Source organism: Bison bison, unplaced genomic scaffold (assembly GCF_000754665.1).
Source record: "Bison bison bison isolate TAMUID 2011002044 unplaced genomic scaffold, Bison_UMD1.0 scf7180017864499, whole genome shotgun sequence".
In the NCBI taxonomy this organism is placed as follows: domain Eukaryota; kingdom Metazoa; phylum Chordata; class Mammalia; order Artiodactyla; family Bovidae; genus Bison; species Bison bison.
In genome coordinates this window covers 4825801-4843049 of record NW_011495058.1, presented here as the reverse complement: position 1 = coordinate 4843049, position 17249 = coordinate 4825801, and the positions used below count along the sequence as shown (strand labels likewise).

At 51.9% G+C, this 17249-nt stretch overlaps 1 protein-coding gene and 1 long non-coding RNA gene across 2 annotated transcripts in view; one reads left to right on the top strand and one right to left on the bottom strand.

Moving 5' to 3' along the window:
• The window catches only part of GCK (glucokinase (hexokinase 4)), a 36569-nt gene that overhangs the window by 13204 nt on the left and 6116 nt on the right, over positions 1–17249 (bottom strand). The gene's annotated exons all lie outside the window — the stretch shown is intronic.
• LOC104980379 lies at positions 1868–3759 on the top strand. The gene is made up of 4 exons (XR_824256.1): positions 1868–2032; positions 2284–2426; positions 3388–3550; positions 3721–3759. It is a non-coding gene; the product is annotated as an uncharacterized LOC104980379 (long non-coding RNA).

Genomic DNA, 17249 nt, shown 5'->3' with positions numbered 1-17249 from the left:
ACCAACTTGGCCCCTCCCACTTTGCTTCCAACCTATACATCCAATGGCTTTGTCCAGACCTGTGGCCTTAAGGACTATATGCATGCTGATGGCTGCACACTAGGAGGGGAGGTCCCACAGACCGAGAGGCATGGGTAGGGCTGGGGGAATCCACCTGGTCTTGGCATGTCAGGGTGTCTGTTAGTCAAGGAGAGACTGATGCCAAGGAGCGGTTGGATTTGTGAGGCCAGGGCACAGTGGACAGTCTGGCACTGTCAGCCCAGGAGCAAGTCCCCAAGAAGACACTGTCCACGGAGAAACCCCTCCTAGAGAGGCTGGACAGTGGAGGGATCGGCTGCCACCTAGCTTCTGTGCCTCCTTCCAGGGGGTCCAGCTCCTTCCCCACTTCTGCTGTCCCAGCTGTGGCCCCAGGGACCACTCACCTGGCTTTGCGGTGACCCTTACCAGGTTCAAAGCTGTCTGGGCCCGGCTCCTTGTGGCTTCCATCACCACTTCTCTGAGAGGCCAAGAGGTAGGTTTGGTGGGAGGTGGAGACTCTCCTTCCTGCTGAGGCACAGGGGTGGCCTGTAGCCTGGAAGTCAGGGGCCTACCTGTGCAGGTATGGGCCATGGAGGAGAGAGCTGCCCACTCAGGCTGCCCGGGCCTTCTGCAGAGACCATTCAGCAGGCAGCTGCTAAGATACTCTGCCTACTGCTACAGGTCAGATAGGGCCAAAAGGGCAAAGGAGGCCTGCGTGGGGTCAGGAGTGACAAGGGCTATGGAGTGGTGGCCCATGCCTGCAGCCCGGGGTGGAGATCTGTTGCCCAGAGTTTCTGGAGAGGGAGCAGAACCACTCTATGTCCCCTTCAGTCCTTGGACGTCCAGGGTGGACAGTCTTCACGCTTTCCAGGTCAGGAAAGCACATTGAAGAGCTGGCAGGCTGGAAGGGGCTGCTGAGGGCCTGACCCTGTGCCAGATGAAGAACCTGAACCTGGTCTTGGTCTTGAACCACGGGGACCCCTGGCCAATTTTCCCCTGAGGTCTTTACTGCAGTTGGGAGGGGAGAGACAGGCTGGTGGCAGGGAGGCCTGGCCTGAGGACCTGAGCAAGGAAGACTCCTTGTGAAACTGGGGTGCAGAGGGTGAGAGACCTCCTGAGACTCTCGGCTCCTCTCCTGAGCCCTCAAAGCCCTGCCATTTGCCCAATCAGGCTGGTGGGTTGAATGAGGGGTTGGGGGTGTGCCTAAGACATCATTTGGGTCATTGAGAGGCCAGGCTCAGGGCCTGGGGCTGGGGGCAGGGGGTAGGGGGCTGGGGGGTGAGGGGTTGATGGTTGTTGGGGGGCTGGGGGTGGGGGCCAGGAGGTGGGAAGGGGAGGGGTGGGCCAAGTGTGGGGGAGTAGATGGAGGCAGGGCACCACTCTGATGACTGGCCCCACCCTTACCTCAGGGCCATGCCCCCTCCTCCCTGACCAAGTAGAAAATGCTTGTTTTCATCAAAGGTCTTCAACTGTAAATCATCAAAACCTGCCTCAAAAGGTGGGGAAGGTCATTCTTTGGTTTGGGGTCTGCAAAGTCCAGGCCAGTGCTTGCTTTGAGAACCATCCCTCCTCCCCACTCCCAGCTCCCTGCCCGGGAGTGAACTTGTCTAGTGGGACCTGCCTGCAGCTGCCAAGCACTGCTAAAATTAGCAAGAGCTCACAGTGGGCCGGGTGGCTGGATAGAATGCCAGGCTCTCCAGCCAATGGCCAGTGTGGTCATCCCCAAGGAAGCTCTTGACATGATTGATCTCTTTCCCAAAATAGAGCAAAAAGGGCTTCACCAGACCCACATGTGACAGATCCCTGTCCCACCAGACCCTGGCTCTGTGCCTCTGTCTTCACAGAGCAGGCACGACTCATCCCTGGGTTTGGAGTCCCCACACTGGCCTTCTGGACTGGCCAGACCAAGGAGCAGCTGCCCTTCTATTGGTCCAGGCTCACAGCACCTGAGAGGAGGATCAGAATCCCCCAGACCTGTCCTCTGGGAGGCTGGAGAGGACAGGGCTGGGCAGAGGTCAGTGGGTCCCTTTCTGGTTTGCTGGACTTCCGGGGCCCTCTCTGGCTTTCAATTTGACCAGTGAGCATCCTTCCCCAGACCCCTTTCCTGGGCCTCCTCCTTGCACCTGTGAGGGCAGGAAGGAAGGAGTCCAACACCCCCACTTGGCCACACTAGTTAATCCTCCAGAGCCAGACTCTCATGCCTCAGCCAGCTCTCCTGTGCTCCCACCACAGGAGGTGTGCCCTGTCTCGTTGTTTCCCTTTCAGGTGAGGGAGTGACACCAGAGGGTCAGCACTGTGCTGGAGTCAAGAGTCATTGTAGCAAGTGACAGACCTGTCCAGGGAAGAGAGGCCAGGAGAGAAAGGACATCAAAGATAATCGCTCCGAGGGATGCCCAGGACACAGAGTGGTCAGTATCGCAAGGGTTGTCCTAGGATGTTGGATGAATGTGGTCTCTGCTTAGACTTTCTCAAAAATAAAAACAACAGAGCTACCCAGCAATGGGCCAGGATGTCTCAGCAGATAGTGAGCTCCTGACTTGATGGGAGAGAGAGATGTGGGCTATTAGAGAGAAGGAGCTGAAGGACTTCTATGTCCTAGTCAGTGTCCTCATCCTTTGGTTGCTCAAGGAGCTGATTGATAGGCATGGTTTAATTTTCTTTTTAATTTATCTCTAGGAAATAATCTAGCAAATTCAGTGATGGATATTCCAGGTTACTCTTTATAAAATGAGACATAATCCACACATCCAACTTTAGGAAAGTGGTTAAATAACCTATGCTACATTTATATGCAAAATGATAAGATCGATCTGCCTCTGTTGGCATGGAAAGATGTTAATGACATTTTGTTTAAAGAGAATGTGGGACTTCCCTGGTGGTCCAGTGGCTAAGACGCCATGCTCCCAATGCGGGGGGCCTGGGTTTGATCCCTCGCCAGTGAACTAGATCCCATATGCCACAGCTAAGAGTCCTAATGCCACAGTGAAGATCAAGGATCCTATATGCCCCAGCTAAGACCCAGCAAGGCCAAATAAATAAATTTTTTTTTTAAGAGAGAACACGGTGGCTACCCTCTGAAAGCTCCTCCAATGAGCCTCACATCTGGCATTCAAGCCGCTGTGTAGGCTCCACCCGTGCTGAATAGGTCTAGCCTATGTAACTAAAAAGCTATTGCAGAAATGATGGACTGTGAAATGTGAGGCTAGGCCGTCAAAGACAATGAAGCTTCTGCTTTTCTCTATTGGTTTCTTCACTCTATGGGAAGCCAGCACCAGGTCATGAGGACACTCAGGTTCTATCAGGAGGTAGATAGTTTTTCTACTGAGAAAAACTGAGGCCACCTGCTAATGGGCATCTCCAACTTGCCAGGCAGGTGAGTGAACCACCTTGGGAGCAGATCCAACAGCCCCAGTTGAGCCTTCAGATGATGCAGCCCCAGGCAACATCCTGACTGCAACCTCAGGAGACATGCTGAGCCAGAACCTCCCAGCTGAGCCACTCCTGGATTCCTGGCCCACAGAAATGGAGTGAGGTAAAGTTTTGTTGTTTCAAGCCACCAAGTGTTGAGGTAATTTTTTACATAGGAATAGATGACAAATACAGAGGAGAAACAGTTTAAAAATATAACACAATCCATTTTTCTCATATATATATATATATATATATTTAAATCTCTCTCTTTTTTTTGGCCACATCACACAGCATGCGGATCCTAATTCCCCAGCCAGGGATTGAATCTGTGCCTCCTGCAGTGGAGGCTTGGAGGCTTAACCACTGGATCATCAGGGAAGACCCTGTCATATATAAGTATATGTGATATACACATGGGAGGAAATATAGAAAAATAGTAATAGTAGTTATCATGATCATGGAAATATGAGTGACTTTATTTTCCTCTTTGCTTATCTATATGTCCTGTGTTTTCTGCAATGGAGTTGTACAAATAAAGTTGTATTTAAAAATCAAGTTAAAAACAAAAAGGTTGGGCCTTATCTGCTATCTTTGCACAGAGGCTCTGAGGCCCAGCCTCTGAAGGATGGAGGCTCAAAGTTAAATGGGTCAAATTACCAGACTCCATATTCCATGGGAAAGAAAGTGAGGCTGGAAGCTGGAGAATCCCGCCTGCAAGCCCCTTCCCCACTGGCCTGCCAGCCCTCCACACCAGCTGGGCAACAGCGTGGGTACTCCCTGACCTGGTACAACAGGGCCTGAAGGTCAGTATGGTGTTGCAAGTGTTCGCTCACAGCACGGTCGATGGAGGCTGGCTGCGCCCTTGTGTAAGGGCAGTCCAGGGGCCTGGTGATGAGAGGGTATCAGGTAGTGTGGCCGTGTCAGGGACAGAGAAAGGGGGAGATGAGCCAAGAGACAGCAGAGTGGGCTGGGGCCCCGGTAACCACCGCTGGGGAGTACCCAGTGCCTTCTGCAGGCCGGCTGCTGTGCTAGATGCTTATGTGGATCACAACTGGCCACCAAGTTCAGGGCAGTCATTTTAAATGTGGGGACGCTGGGGCCCCTGGGAGTGAAGGGATTTCTGATACACAGCAGCCATCAGTGACTTAGCCAGGATTCAGCCCCAGCTCAGCCTGGAGTAGCTTTCATGGCTACTTCCTGGAAGTAGCTCTGGAGCTGCTTCCATGATGGAGATGTTCAGAGACCTCAGCTTCAGCCAGGGGAGGTAGGGAGGAGTGAGGGGGTGATGGGGCGGGGGGATCCGCAGCGGCCACAGAGGTCTGTCCAGCACAGTGCTTGCCTCTGACAGCAGGTGGACCTGGAGGCCTGGGGCCAGATGTTGGGGTGAAACCTAAAGGCTGGGGCCACAGGAGGGATGGGGGCAGAGAGTGGGTGAGGAACAGGGTGTGTCCTGCACATCAGCCAGCTGCAGGATCGTTCAGGACCCAAAGGAGGCAGGATAATGCTGGGGTAACATGGGAGCAAACACAATTCTGCTCTGTAGATCCATTTCCTGTTGGGTATTGGTTACAGCAATTAAACCTGCCCTAATTAACACTCAGAATGAAGGAACCAATGACCCGAACAGAGCTTCGGAAGGGATTGAATCACACATTTATTTAAGATTTATTGAACGTCTAATTTGTCTGAGGTTATGAAAATGACTAGTTTTTAGTTCTCAAGGACCTTACACTCTGGCAGGAGAGACAAGCAAATAGCAGATGCTAACTGATACTGGCAGAGCTGCAGAGTATTGAGGGAACATGAGAGAGACTGGGAGGGTTCTCTGGAGAACAGGGTTTTTCAGGACTTCTTCCTGCAGTCCTTGATGTAAGAGCAGGAAATGGCCAGCAGAGAAGCACATTCTAGATTGAGGGGCCAGCAGAACAAAGTCAGAGGCGTTTGGAGAAATACATATATTTATAGTGACTTGAAATAATGCACTCAAAGGGTACACAAAGGAAATTAGGCTGTTGTAAATGGCATTTGGGCTAAAGAGGAAATCTGAGTTGGGTCACACCCCCCTTTATAAATATATAACCATGAGTATACCAAATGTAAAAAGTACGGATAATAGCTAAAGCACCATGGTGGATTCATGTTGATGTATGGCAAAATCAATACAATATTGTAAAGTAATTAGCCTCCAATTAAAATAAATAAATTTATATTTTAAAAAAATAGCTAAAGCAAAACTCAAAGGAACCCTTAATTCACTTAAAAAAAAAATGAAAAATCAACCAGCAAAGCATTCCTCTAAAGGTATTAAAAAAAAAAACCAACAAACAGAACATAAAGTAAACCTAAGAATAAAGGAATCAATAATGATAAAAGTGGAAACAAATTGTACAGAAAACACGCAAATATGGCTGTACCTATGGCTGATTCTTATTGATCTATGACAGAAAACCACAAAATTCTGTAAAGCAATTATCCTTCAATTAAAAATTAAAAAAAAAAAAAAACAATAGCAAACTTGAGGGATTTCCCTGGTGGTCCAGTGGCTAAGACTCCATGCTCCCAATGCAGAGGGCCCAGGTTTGATCTCTGTTTAGGGAACTAGATTCCACATGCCACAACTGAAGATTGAAAATCCCACAACTGGGACTCCTCTGGTGGTCCAGTGGTTAAGAGTCCACCTGCCAATGCAGGAGACATGGGTTCAATCCCTGGTCCGGGAGGATCCCTCATGTTGTGGGGCCGCTGAGCCTGTGAGCAGCAACTACTGAGCCTGTGCCCTAGAGTCCATGAGCAGCAGCTACTGAGCCCACGTACTGCAACTACTGAAGCCTGAGCGTTCTAGAGCCTGTGCTCTGCAACGAGAGAAGCCACTGCAACGAGAAGCCCGTAGCACTGCAACGAGAGAGTGGCCCCTGCTTGCCACAACTAGAGAAAACACTCTCCCAGCAGTGAAGACCCCATGGACTGTAGCCCACCAGGCTCCTCCGTCCAGGGATTCTCCAGGCAAGAATACTGGAGTGGTTTGCCATTCCCTTCTCCAGGAGATCTTCTTGGCCCAGGGATTGAACCTGGGTCTCCTGCTTTGCAGGAAGATTCTTTACCATCTGAGCCACCAGGGAAGCCCACTGAAGACCCAGCACAGTCAAAAATACACAAATTAAAAAAATTTTTAAGAAAATCCCACAACTAAGACCTGGTACAGCCAAATGAATAAATAAATATTTTAAAATTATACCTATAAAAACAAAACAGTAAACTTGATTAAAAAGGTGAATTTCATTGCATGTATTTTATATCAACATTAAAAAAAGAAGAGTAACAGATGAAGTAGAAGAGTCAGGGGTCTCAATTACAGATGGAAAGAGACAGGGGCCCCTGGAGAGAGCTGCCTCATCCTCAAGCCTCCCTGGGCAGTGGTCTCTCCCTTGTAGGAACCATGACCCTGGAAGTCCTTGTTCCAGCTCCCTCGTGGCACTTGGAACAGGAAGAGGGAGCTGGTGGACACTTGCTACCTACCTGATCTCAGATAAGTGATTCATTCAAAATTTCAGTTTCTGTGCCTATAAAAAGTCCTGAGCCTTGGCCCTGGTCAGGTGGGTGGCCTGCTCCTGGGCAGTGCTCTGGTCATGTGTGCTGTTAGGGGTGGAGGCAAACACCCTCACCCCTTGCCACCCACAGCTGGTTCCCCTTCATTCTTACTCAAAGAGCCTCCATTTGTGGCAACACACCCAGTACTGGGGGTTGGACCTGCCTGGCCTCACCCTCTTCCTCTTCTGGAGACAACAGGAGGGAGGCAGCTAGGGAACATGTGGCAGGGAAGCCCCACATCTCTTGCATTTGGAGCATCACTGGATCTGTTGGTACCCCCCATACAGCCATGAGGGGGAGGACAAGACAACCTGCGGGGTTGACCCAGAGTCTGACATCAGGGTGTCATTGTACGGGGGTGGGAGCCACCTCTGGACTATTTTTTATGTGAGATAATGAGCCTATCAATGAATTCAGTGTTAGCTGGGTGTCTGGTACAGCCTAATGGACCATAATTGCCACATGAGGACTAACAAGTTATTCTGCTTTTCTTCATGTGAGCAAGCCCAAAGAGGGGGAAGCAGGGGACAGTGGGGCACATGTTGGTAATCACCATCAACAGAGTGGCTCAGGAAAGACCACAGGAGGTGAGGCGGGAACTGGACTTCACTCCGTTCAAGGTTATGGAAACACAGCTGGAAAATGTTTAACAACTGGCTCTCCAGGGGAGAAGACCCGAGTGAAGGAAGTGAGCATAGATGGGCTCCAGCCACCACACCCAGCCTCCCTAGCACCTGGTCCCCTGACATAGCTAGGCCACCTCGCAGAGGCTGTGGTTCTGACAGGGACTGTGTGACCACAGCATGAGGGGCTCTGCCACACGTTCTCCTATCACTCGGGCCCTACCGCCTGCAGATGGAGTCGGGGCTCTGTCCCACCCTCTGACTTTCGCCAGGTCTAACGATGCCACTGGTCAAGCTAGGTCTGCTGCTGCTCCCCACATGGATTCCCTGCATGGTTGAACTATACTCATGAGCTTTGTAGTCACTTTGAAAACATCTTAGAGAACTAATTTACAATGGCAAGAGCCTACATTCCTTGTTTTAAATGAAAGGCAAATGATGCCCATCCAAAAACTCCATCCAATTACCCAGATATCACTAAAACTCTCTTCATATATAACAACCCACCAGTGACTTTTGCATAATATGAAACATTCAAGACACCAATTACCTAATTATTTAACTCTTAAATAGCTCAGTGGTGGCTGTAATTGTATGGAGTACACAGCAATTCTGTTCATGTCACAGCCTATCACGCTGTAGATGTTGGAGGCTGCCATGATCCCCTTGTACAGGTGCTGTGCCTGCCCCCACCTGCTCCAGCTGGCTGCCAATAGCTCACAGCTGGGCCCTTCTCCTAAGACTCGCCTTCAATCTAATAAGTCATCCTGCCCAGAAATACCTGGGAGGTTATGTGCCTCCAGGGTTGGCGGAGAAAATACAGTATGTCGTGCAATATTTGGGACACATATTAAAATTTTATTTGCTGTTTATCTGAAATTCAAATATAACTGGGCATTTTTTTTTTCATTTGCTAAATTTTTATTTGCTGAATCTGCCAGGCCCTACCCTCCTACCAGGGCCCCAAACCAATGACTGCCCAGTATAGAAGGGCAAAGGCTGCCTGGCCTCAGGAGAGAGGACTCACACACGAGGCCATTCATGCCCCAGAGCTCCCCATGGGATTAGACTGTGGCTTGACTTCTGCTAAATGTGAATCTGCCTCCATCCTTGTCTTACCACGTCCCGCATACACCCGGCCTCACCCTGTGAATTCTCCTGCTCTTTGTCACAGTATGGTTCCAAGAGACCTAAACCATCTGGTCTACACAGACCAGAACATTATATCAGCTCACCACATTGACGACATCATGCTAGTTGGACACAAGAGGCAAGTATCATGGATGCCTCATGGTGAGGCACATTTCAAAAAGCCTCAGGGGCTGCCACCTCCGTGAAATTTGCATGGGTCCAGTGGTCTGGGACATGCCAGGGACAATTGCTTTAAAGTGAGTAACAAACAATCGTGCCTTGTTTCTCTTATCTCTAAGAAAGGTGTGTAGTGCTTAATAAGCCTCTTCAGATTTTGGAAACAGCGTATTCTGCACTTGGCGATACTGTTCCAACCTATTCATTGGATGAAACAGAAGACTGATAGGTTAAGTGGAGCCAGAGAAAGAAAGTGCTCTGCAGCCAGTCGGCCACAGTCAGCCCTGACTCTTAGGCCATGTGACCTGGCAGCTGTGATACTTGAGGTGTTACACTGTGTGGAGTATAATAAATCCCCAAAGGAGTGTCACAGACTGGACCCCAAGCTCTGGACCAAGGGCCCACCACCTGCAGCAAAGAACCAAATACCACTTGAAAGGCAGCTCCTGGTCTGTCACTGGGCCCCGATAGACAGAACATCTAACCACGGGACACTGAGTGACTGATCATGTGGCCAGAACTGCCCATCCTGAGCTGGGTGATGTCAGAGCTGCTAAGTCATCAGATCGGGCAGACACCACAGCCATCCATCATAAGACCGAAGGAGGGCATCTGCAATCAGGCTCAAGCAGGGGCAGGAGGCTTAGACCCACCTCCTGTCACTACCACTCCTCATGAATGCCCCTGTGCCCCCCTCAGCTCACACAGATGGCCTTCCCTCTGTCTGGCTGCCGGAGGGGTCAAAACCCACCCACTTGGTCCACAGATAGGTCAGCTTGGCCCGTTGGTGCAAGCTGGAAACGGGCATTTGCCAGGCAGCAGTCCCACTCAAGGGTGGCTGTGGAAGACAGAAATGGGGAGAAAGGCTCTCAAGAGTCAGAGTTTGGGGCAGGCACCCAGTGACTCCCCTTGTGAAGAGAGAGAAATGGCATAGACCATGGAAAAGGTACCCATAGACCATGGACAAGAGAGAACAGCTTAGCTGGAAGGAGCGAGATTAGAGGACTGGGAACAGGAATGGGGTGGGGAGGAGGAGTGTAGAGAAATCAAGCTGCCCGAGAACAAGTCGGCTGAGTTCCAGCCTATGAGAAACCACCTGCTAGAGAAAAGGCACTGAACAAGCACGCGGTGGGCTGGCCGGTAGCTTCACGTTGGTAGCTTCTCAGCGTTAACACGATGCCCTCACAAACCATTAACCATGGCGGCGGATGTGGAAGCTGTAGACACCAAATACCCCAAAGCGTAGGCTCCGTCTTGCCAGGGCCAGCCTAGCTTTTGCCATTGTCAAACATATGACCTGCCAGTGTCAGAGACCAACCTTAAACCTCTGGGGGTGATACTGTTCCTCCAGGGTACCAACCAGCCACAACCTGGTCCAAGTTGATCACACAGAACCGCTCCACTCTAGAAGGGGCAGCCATTCATCTGCTCTTCCAGGCACACGTCTGCCTTTCCCACCTTCAGTGTCTCAGCCAGTGCCACCAACCAAGGAACCTCGAATCTACTGATCCCAGATCCCCCACAACATGACCGCAGAGGAAGGACCTGCTTCTTGGCAAAGGAGGCTTGGCAGTGAGTACACGATCAGGACACACGAGTCCTCCCACCTAGCAGCTGCCCCCCTGATAGAGCAGTCAAACAACCTCCTGAAGGCACAGCTGAGCTGTCAGCTTGAAGATGCTCGCCCCCCCGTGAAAGGGACCGGTGTCTTCCAGGGTGCAAGTCCACTCTAACAGCCACTGGCTGATGCTGTGTCCCTAAAAGGGAAGATACATGGTCTGGGAACCAGGGGCTCTTCATCATTCCTCATGACTGATGTGAGGGGATTCATTCTTTCTGTACCTGCAACCTTAGGTTTTGTGGGCCCAGGGGTCCTTTTTCAGAGGAGGGATGCTTGCACAAGAGATACAGGAAGAGCCCCACAGAATTTAAGGTTATGACTGCAACCTTGTCAGCCCTGCTCCTGGGGCCAGTAGCCAGGCAGGACACCTACAAGAGCCAAGTCCCAGGAGCTGGGCTGGGTACAGGTCTAGGGCAGCCAGAGTGTGGCTGCAGATTTCAGGCTGCAAGGTTACAACTGGGATGTCTTCTGAGGGTCTGGCTCTGCGCTGATATGGGAGGCTCTGTGCAGGGGAAGTCCACCCGGAATTGCACTGATATGGCTCACTCTGGATGCAGTAGGGAAAGTGAACTGACTCGCAAGGCGAGAACCTGGAGTGGGACAGCCAGCAGAGGCAGGTGGAGGGGGGAGGACAGGAGAGCAGAAAGGCTGCTGGGGGCCAGTTGGCCACAGGAGAACACACACAATGATGTACTTTGCAAGACAGACAGGTGGTCTTGGGCCAAAGCCAAGAGAACGCCGGTGAGGGGCTTGATAAGGGGAGCTGGGCGGCCTGGAGACCACACTGCAGTAAGGACAGGCATGGACGAGGGCCCGAGGGCACGCCCAGAACAGGACCCTTGTCCTGTGTGCCCGCACCAGCTCTCTGACTCCAGAAGGCAGCTGACTCTAGCGCCTTAGGGAGCCAGCGCCTTGGGAAATACAGTGGGTGCGCTGCCCGAGCAGAGCCCTGAGTCCTTCCTGGGAATCATGTGTAGCAGAACTCACGGAGAAGAGTTCTCCTTTCTCTCTGAATGCAACACTGTAAGGCTGTGAGCCTGGAGTTTCTGTGGCTGCATCCCCGCCCAGTGGAAAACGCACATCGTCCGGAGGGGAAAGTGACACCAGCCCCAGACAGAAGTGGACAGAGGACCCTCGGCCACAGTTGGACCTCAGATCCTGCTCCTCTCCCCTCTGCTCCCCTCAGCACATGGAACTTGGTCCCGTCAGCCAGTCCATCCCTTCTTTGCTTCCCCTGCTTCCATTGAATATGCATTGCTTATGGCCAGAGAGCCTGACGAACCCCTGGACAATCACCTATCAGAGTAGCTGTGAACTGCACTGTTCAGGGTGGTAGTCACTGACTACATGTGGCTTTTTGTCACTTGACACATGGCAAGTCCAAATTGGGAGAAGCTGTACGTGGAAAATACACATGGCTTTGAAAGGCAATACAAACCACAGCGTGTAAAATATTTCATTAACAATTTTTATGTGGCTTGCCTGTTTCACTGATAATGTTCTGGATTTTTGTTTGGTTCTGTTTTGTTTTGTTTTGTTTTTTGACCATGCTGCACAGCATGGATGCTGCATGACCTTAGTTCCCTGACTACGGATCGAACCTGAGCCTCAATACTGTAGTGGAGTCCTAACCACTGGACCGCCAGGGAAGTCCCAATAATATTCTGTTTCTGTGTGTTAGTCTCTCAGTTGTGTCTGACTCTTTGCAAACCCATGGACTGTAGCCGACCAAGCTCCTCTGTCCATGGAATTCTCCAGGCAAGAATACTGCGGTGGGTAGCCATTTCCTTCTCCAGGGGATCTTCCCAACCCAGGGATCAAACCCAGGTATCCTGCATTGCAGGCAGATTCTGTACCATCTGAACCACCAGGGAAGCCCTTAATATTCTGTTTATAGTGGGTTAAATAAAGCTTTATGATAATTAATCTACCTATTTCTTTTTACTTTTGTAACATGGCTACTAGAAAACACTGCATTTCCCCTGGACAGTGATGTGTGGAGTTGCGCCTGCATTAGAGAGAAGGCTGACACCTTGAGAGCCACCTTCAGACACAAGCAGAACACATGGCTGTGCACAAGGGGAAAAGCAGTCAGCTCCTGGGTTGCTGTCCTTTCATCCTCACAGACAGGAAGTGTCAAGTCCAAGTACCTCTCCCCTAGGAAAAGGATTCTCTCCAGCACTACGATTCTTTCCTGTCACCCAACATGTCCCCTCCTGGATGTCCTTCCTGCCTCCAAGCCCTCACAGACACATCCTGTCTGGGCTGGCTTCCTCCACAGGTCCCTATGCAGTATCCCTTCTAGCCAGCCTTCCTGGCCAACCCACCTGGAAAGGAATGGAAAGGAAGGCCAGGACTTATACCTCATCCCAAACTCTCTAAGATGCCCACAAGCCACACTTCCTGGTCCTCAGTCCCTTCCTTCCACAGTTAGTACACCCCTAGCCCCTCCCCTAGCCTGGCCCCTCCTGCCCTCCAGTGGGCCATGTGGACACTGGTACCAATTCTCAAATGCAAGGAAAATGCAAGCTGTGACCTTGCATGGGTATGGGTTTGGGAAGCCTCCTCCTTTGCCCTCCTCAGGGTTGCCCATGAGGGGAAATAGCTCTGTGTGGTCTATTTTATTTTGACTAAAAGTGTCAGAATTTGATTAAAAGTGTGTGTGTGTGTTTGTGTGTGTGTGTTGGGATGGGGGAGGTGATGTACAGCTGAAAAGAAAAAGTCCTCGAAGCCAGTGAGCCAAAGTATAAGACAGGCAGGCAGGGCTGTGCACATCACTGAGGTGGGGGTGGGGCAGCGTGGGAGGCAGAGCCACAGCCCCCAAGACATTCTAGTCCTTGGAATCTGTGAAACGTGATCTTACATGGCAAAAGGGAGGTGGCAGGTGTTTAAGAACCCTGAGATGGGGAAATGGTCCTGGATTATTTCATGGGCCCAATAACATCATAAGCATCCTTGTAAGTGGTAGGCAGGAATGTCAGAGAAGATGTAACGACAGATTAAGAGGCTGGAGGGAGCAGCTGCCAGCTTTGAAGATGGAAGAAGGGGCCATGAGCCAAGGAATGCACATGGACTCAGAAGCCAGAAAGGCCAAGAACATGGACTCTCCTCTAGAACCTGCAGAGGAACTGGCTCTGCTGACACATTGTTTTCAGTCCAGAAGACCCATTTCAGACTCTGACCTCCAGAATCATCAGTTGATAAATTTGCTTTGTTTTAAGCCACTACTTGTGATCATTTCTTACAGAAGCTATAAGAAACCCATGCAGAGAGGGACCAGCATTTATATTTTTATCTCAACTATGTGAATATGTGCTCAGTCGTGTATGACTTTTTGCAACCCCATGGACTGTAGCCTATCAGGCTCCTCTGTCCATGGGATTCTCCAGGCAAGAATAGTAGAGTGGGTTGCCATTTTCCACCGCAGGGGTTCTTCCTGACCCAGTGACTGAACCCACATCTCTTACGTCTCCTGCACTGGCAGACGGATTCTTTACCACTGCACCACCTAGGAATCCTTTTTAGCAACTACTAAATGCATAAAAGTGTCCTCATTAATAAATATAAATCTGAGCAATTGTGCTTCCCAGACATGCTATGAGGGATGAGCAGTGTTGTGGGGTGGGAAGGGATAACCCTACTACATGTGTCCCCGGCTAGTGCCCACCTTTATGAGGACTGCCAAGCCTCAGAATCCCCCGGAGGAGGACTGTACACAGCAGCAGGCGGTCACTGGCCCAGAGCATGGCAGAGAACCTGTGAGGCCTGGCATCCAGACTGAATGGGTCCAGGCTTTCTTGGAAGTCCAGAGGTCTGGCTATATCTCGGCTCTGTAGGTTCCCACCTGTGTGACCTTGGGCACGACCTCTGAGGGGGCCCGATTCATCACAGGCAAATACAGGTATAGAGGTGCACCCCATCCCATGGAGCAGTTTGAGCATAAACTGGCTGGACTACAAAGGAGCAGACCCGGCCACCAGCACCTGCTGGACCAAGGCACCACGTGTGGGCATGTGGACCCCGCTGGACCCAGGCGTCTCAGAGAGAGGGTGCCGGCCACTCTCTCATGTTCCCCCGACACATCCTTCCTTGCCTGAGGTCTCGTGGTGACTTACGAGCATTTGCTTGTACTATGGGATGAGAGGTAGGCCTGTGACAGACCTGGTCAAGCAGGTTGCAGGCAGGTGCCCTCTCTTAGGTGCAGAGGCAGTGAATGCACACCTACAGAGGGAGCTGGGTGACACGGGGGGAGGGGCTGGCACCCCGCTCTGCAATGTTCCATAAGCTCCTCCTGGGCAGACTCGGGCTCAGTCATTGGAAAACCCGAGTCCTGCTTGATGGTATTTTTTTCACACCACTATTATAATTTCCAAGTGATTTGCTTCTATCAGTGATGATGTGATTGTGTGTGTGTGTGTGTATGTGAATAGGGAAACATCCACTATTTCTTTGTAATGGACTGAAATCACCGCACAGTAGTGGGCCCCTTGTGGGCTATTTTAAAAGACATCTATCACCATTCTCACTGACTTTTGCTTTACAAATGTATGCATTGGTTTTTTTCATAGTATGTTCAAGGGACAGCCTGCCTGCAGGTGAGCCTGAGGGGGTTACACGGGCCAGGGCCAGGGGAAGAAAGCAGGTGCTTTCCCCCAGCACACCAGCCTTGATGTTTTTCCTTGTGTGCATGGCCCACAGCCCCATCAGCTGACACAATGCTGCCCTGGAACCTCTGGAGGAAGGGGGACCTTGGCCAGATCCAGGAGCCATGCGGGTCATATACACACATATTTGATGTATATGACATGGGTTTCATGTGAGCCTGTGGATGGGAAAATGATGTCCCAGGACATAGAGTGAGGATACTGTATCTTCTGGAAGAGGGTGTGTCAGGGTATGGCATCACCTTCCTCCTGCCTGTCTACTTGTGGGACTTCTCTGCCTTCTACTCACAGTGGGAAGCTGTTCTGGAAAGGTCAGCGCTTGGTTACCTAGCATGAGGGGCTCCTCTACTCATCCCTTTGAGAGGAACACACTTAGGGGCTCACACCCCCACAGCAGCCCTGGCAGGCCATAGTACCAGAGGAGAAACTGAGGTCTGGAGGGATTTCAAAGTCACCAAGTCCACCTTGCTAGGGAAGGGAAGAGCAGGTTTGAACCCACAGCCCTACCAGGCACAGGCTGGGAGCAGAGTCCTTGGAGCAGTCCTTGGAGGTGGAGCCAGCCTCCTTCCCTGCTGGGTGCCCAGACTGGTTCTTCTCTTCTGGAAGTGCTAACCAAAGGAGTTCTTTATTTCCTCCCACCCCTCCCCTCCCCTGGGGATGAAGGATGGATCTGCTGGGTCTTCATGGGCAGGAAGCACATCCACCCAGGCCTGTCCCCACTCTCCTGTGGAGGGTCAGCAGAGCTCCCCCCTGGGCAGGATGGCCAGCAGAGTGGGCCTCCACAGGCCCTGCATGAAGGACCGGGGCCCGTGGGGAGCTAGCTCACCACTCCCCAGCATCTATGTGGTTTGCCCAGGGCTTAGGGGTCTGCCAAGCTGTGCTAGGCATGGTCAACTGGATGATCAGCAGGCGTCTACAGGCATTCATCGGACATAAGGCTGTGGTCCTGACTGCACATCCCCAGGCAGGCTGTGCTAGGCCCCTTGGAGGGGTGGGAGCCAAGGAGGCAATGTAGTCAGTGTCCATGCTGGAGCAGTGAGCAGCGCCTTCCTTCATAGAGTAGGGTGGGTGTGGGGATGCTTCCTCCACCCAGAGCCCTAGGGCTCTCAGACAGCATAACTTCAAAAGCTCCTGGTTCCCCGAATCTCCATCAGATCGCCCTCTGGCCAAACCTCACAGAAGTCTCCACACCCAGCCCATGTGGCACACGCTGCTATTAATCCATTTTAAGGACCAGGCAGGTGAGGCCCAGAGCCACCCAGATCTCACCAGGCCTCGAGGAAGCTGACTCCAGAGCCCGGGCAGGCTCTGCCCTCGCCAGCAGCTGCCTTTGGGCTCATGAAGTCACTGCCTAAGAACAAATTCGCTCGCTGAACCCAGGTCTCCATCACTCACCCCTGTGACTTCAGCAACTCACAGGGCTTCTCTGCCTGCAGAGCCTTCTTTCTGTGACACTAGGGGCAGGACAGCCTCTGAGCACCATCCCCCAGAACAGCCAGTGGTTGAGCATCGGGCAGACCTGGCCGGTGGGGACCTGTGACCAAGGACCTGTCTCTGGGGCCCTTCCCCTCTGTGAGACTGTGGCTTGGGCCCAGCACTGGGTGGTGGTGGTAGGGAGGTGGCACTTGGAGCACTCCTCCCCTGCCCCTGCCCCCACCTGGGCAGGTGTTAGCCAAGGAAGCAGAGCAGAGGTGGACTAAGATGCATGAGGAGCATGGGAAGGGATTGGGGATCAAGAGTAAGGCAGGACGACTGCAGGGGGGCCTGAGGAATTGGGGTCCAGGGGATGCTAGCCGCCCACCTGGAAAGGTGGGCTCTCTGGTATGGCCAGCCCCCACACCTGGCCCCTCGTCCCCCTTACCCCGCAGGATCGCTCTTGGTCCAGGAACACCCTCCAACCTTCGTGGCCTCTGGAGCCCCGCTCCTTCCACTGCCCCTTCCCAGTTACTTCCCTGCAGTCTAGCTTATGGCTGGGGGAGGTTCTGCTGAATCCAGCCGCTGGTGGGGCCCCCAGCA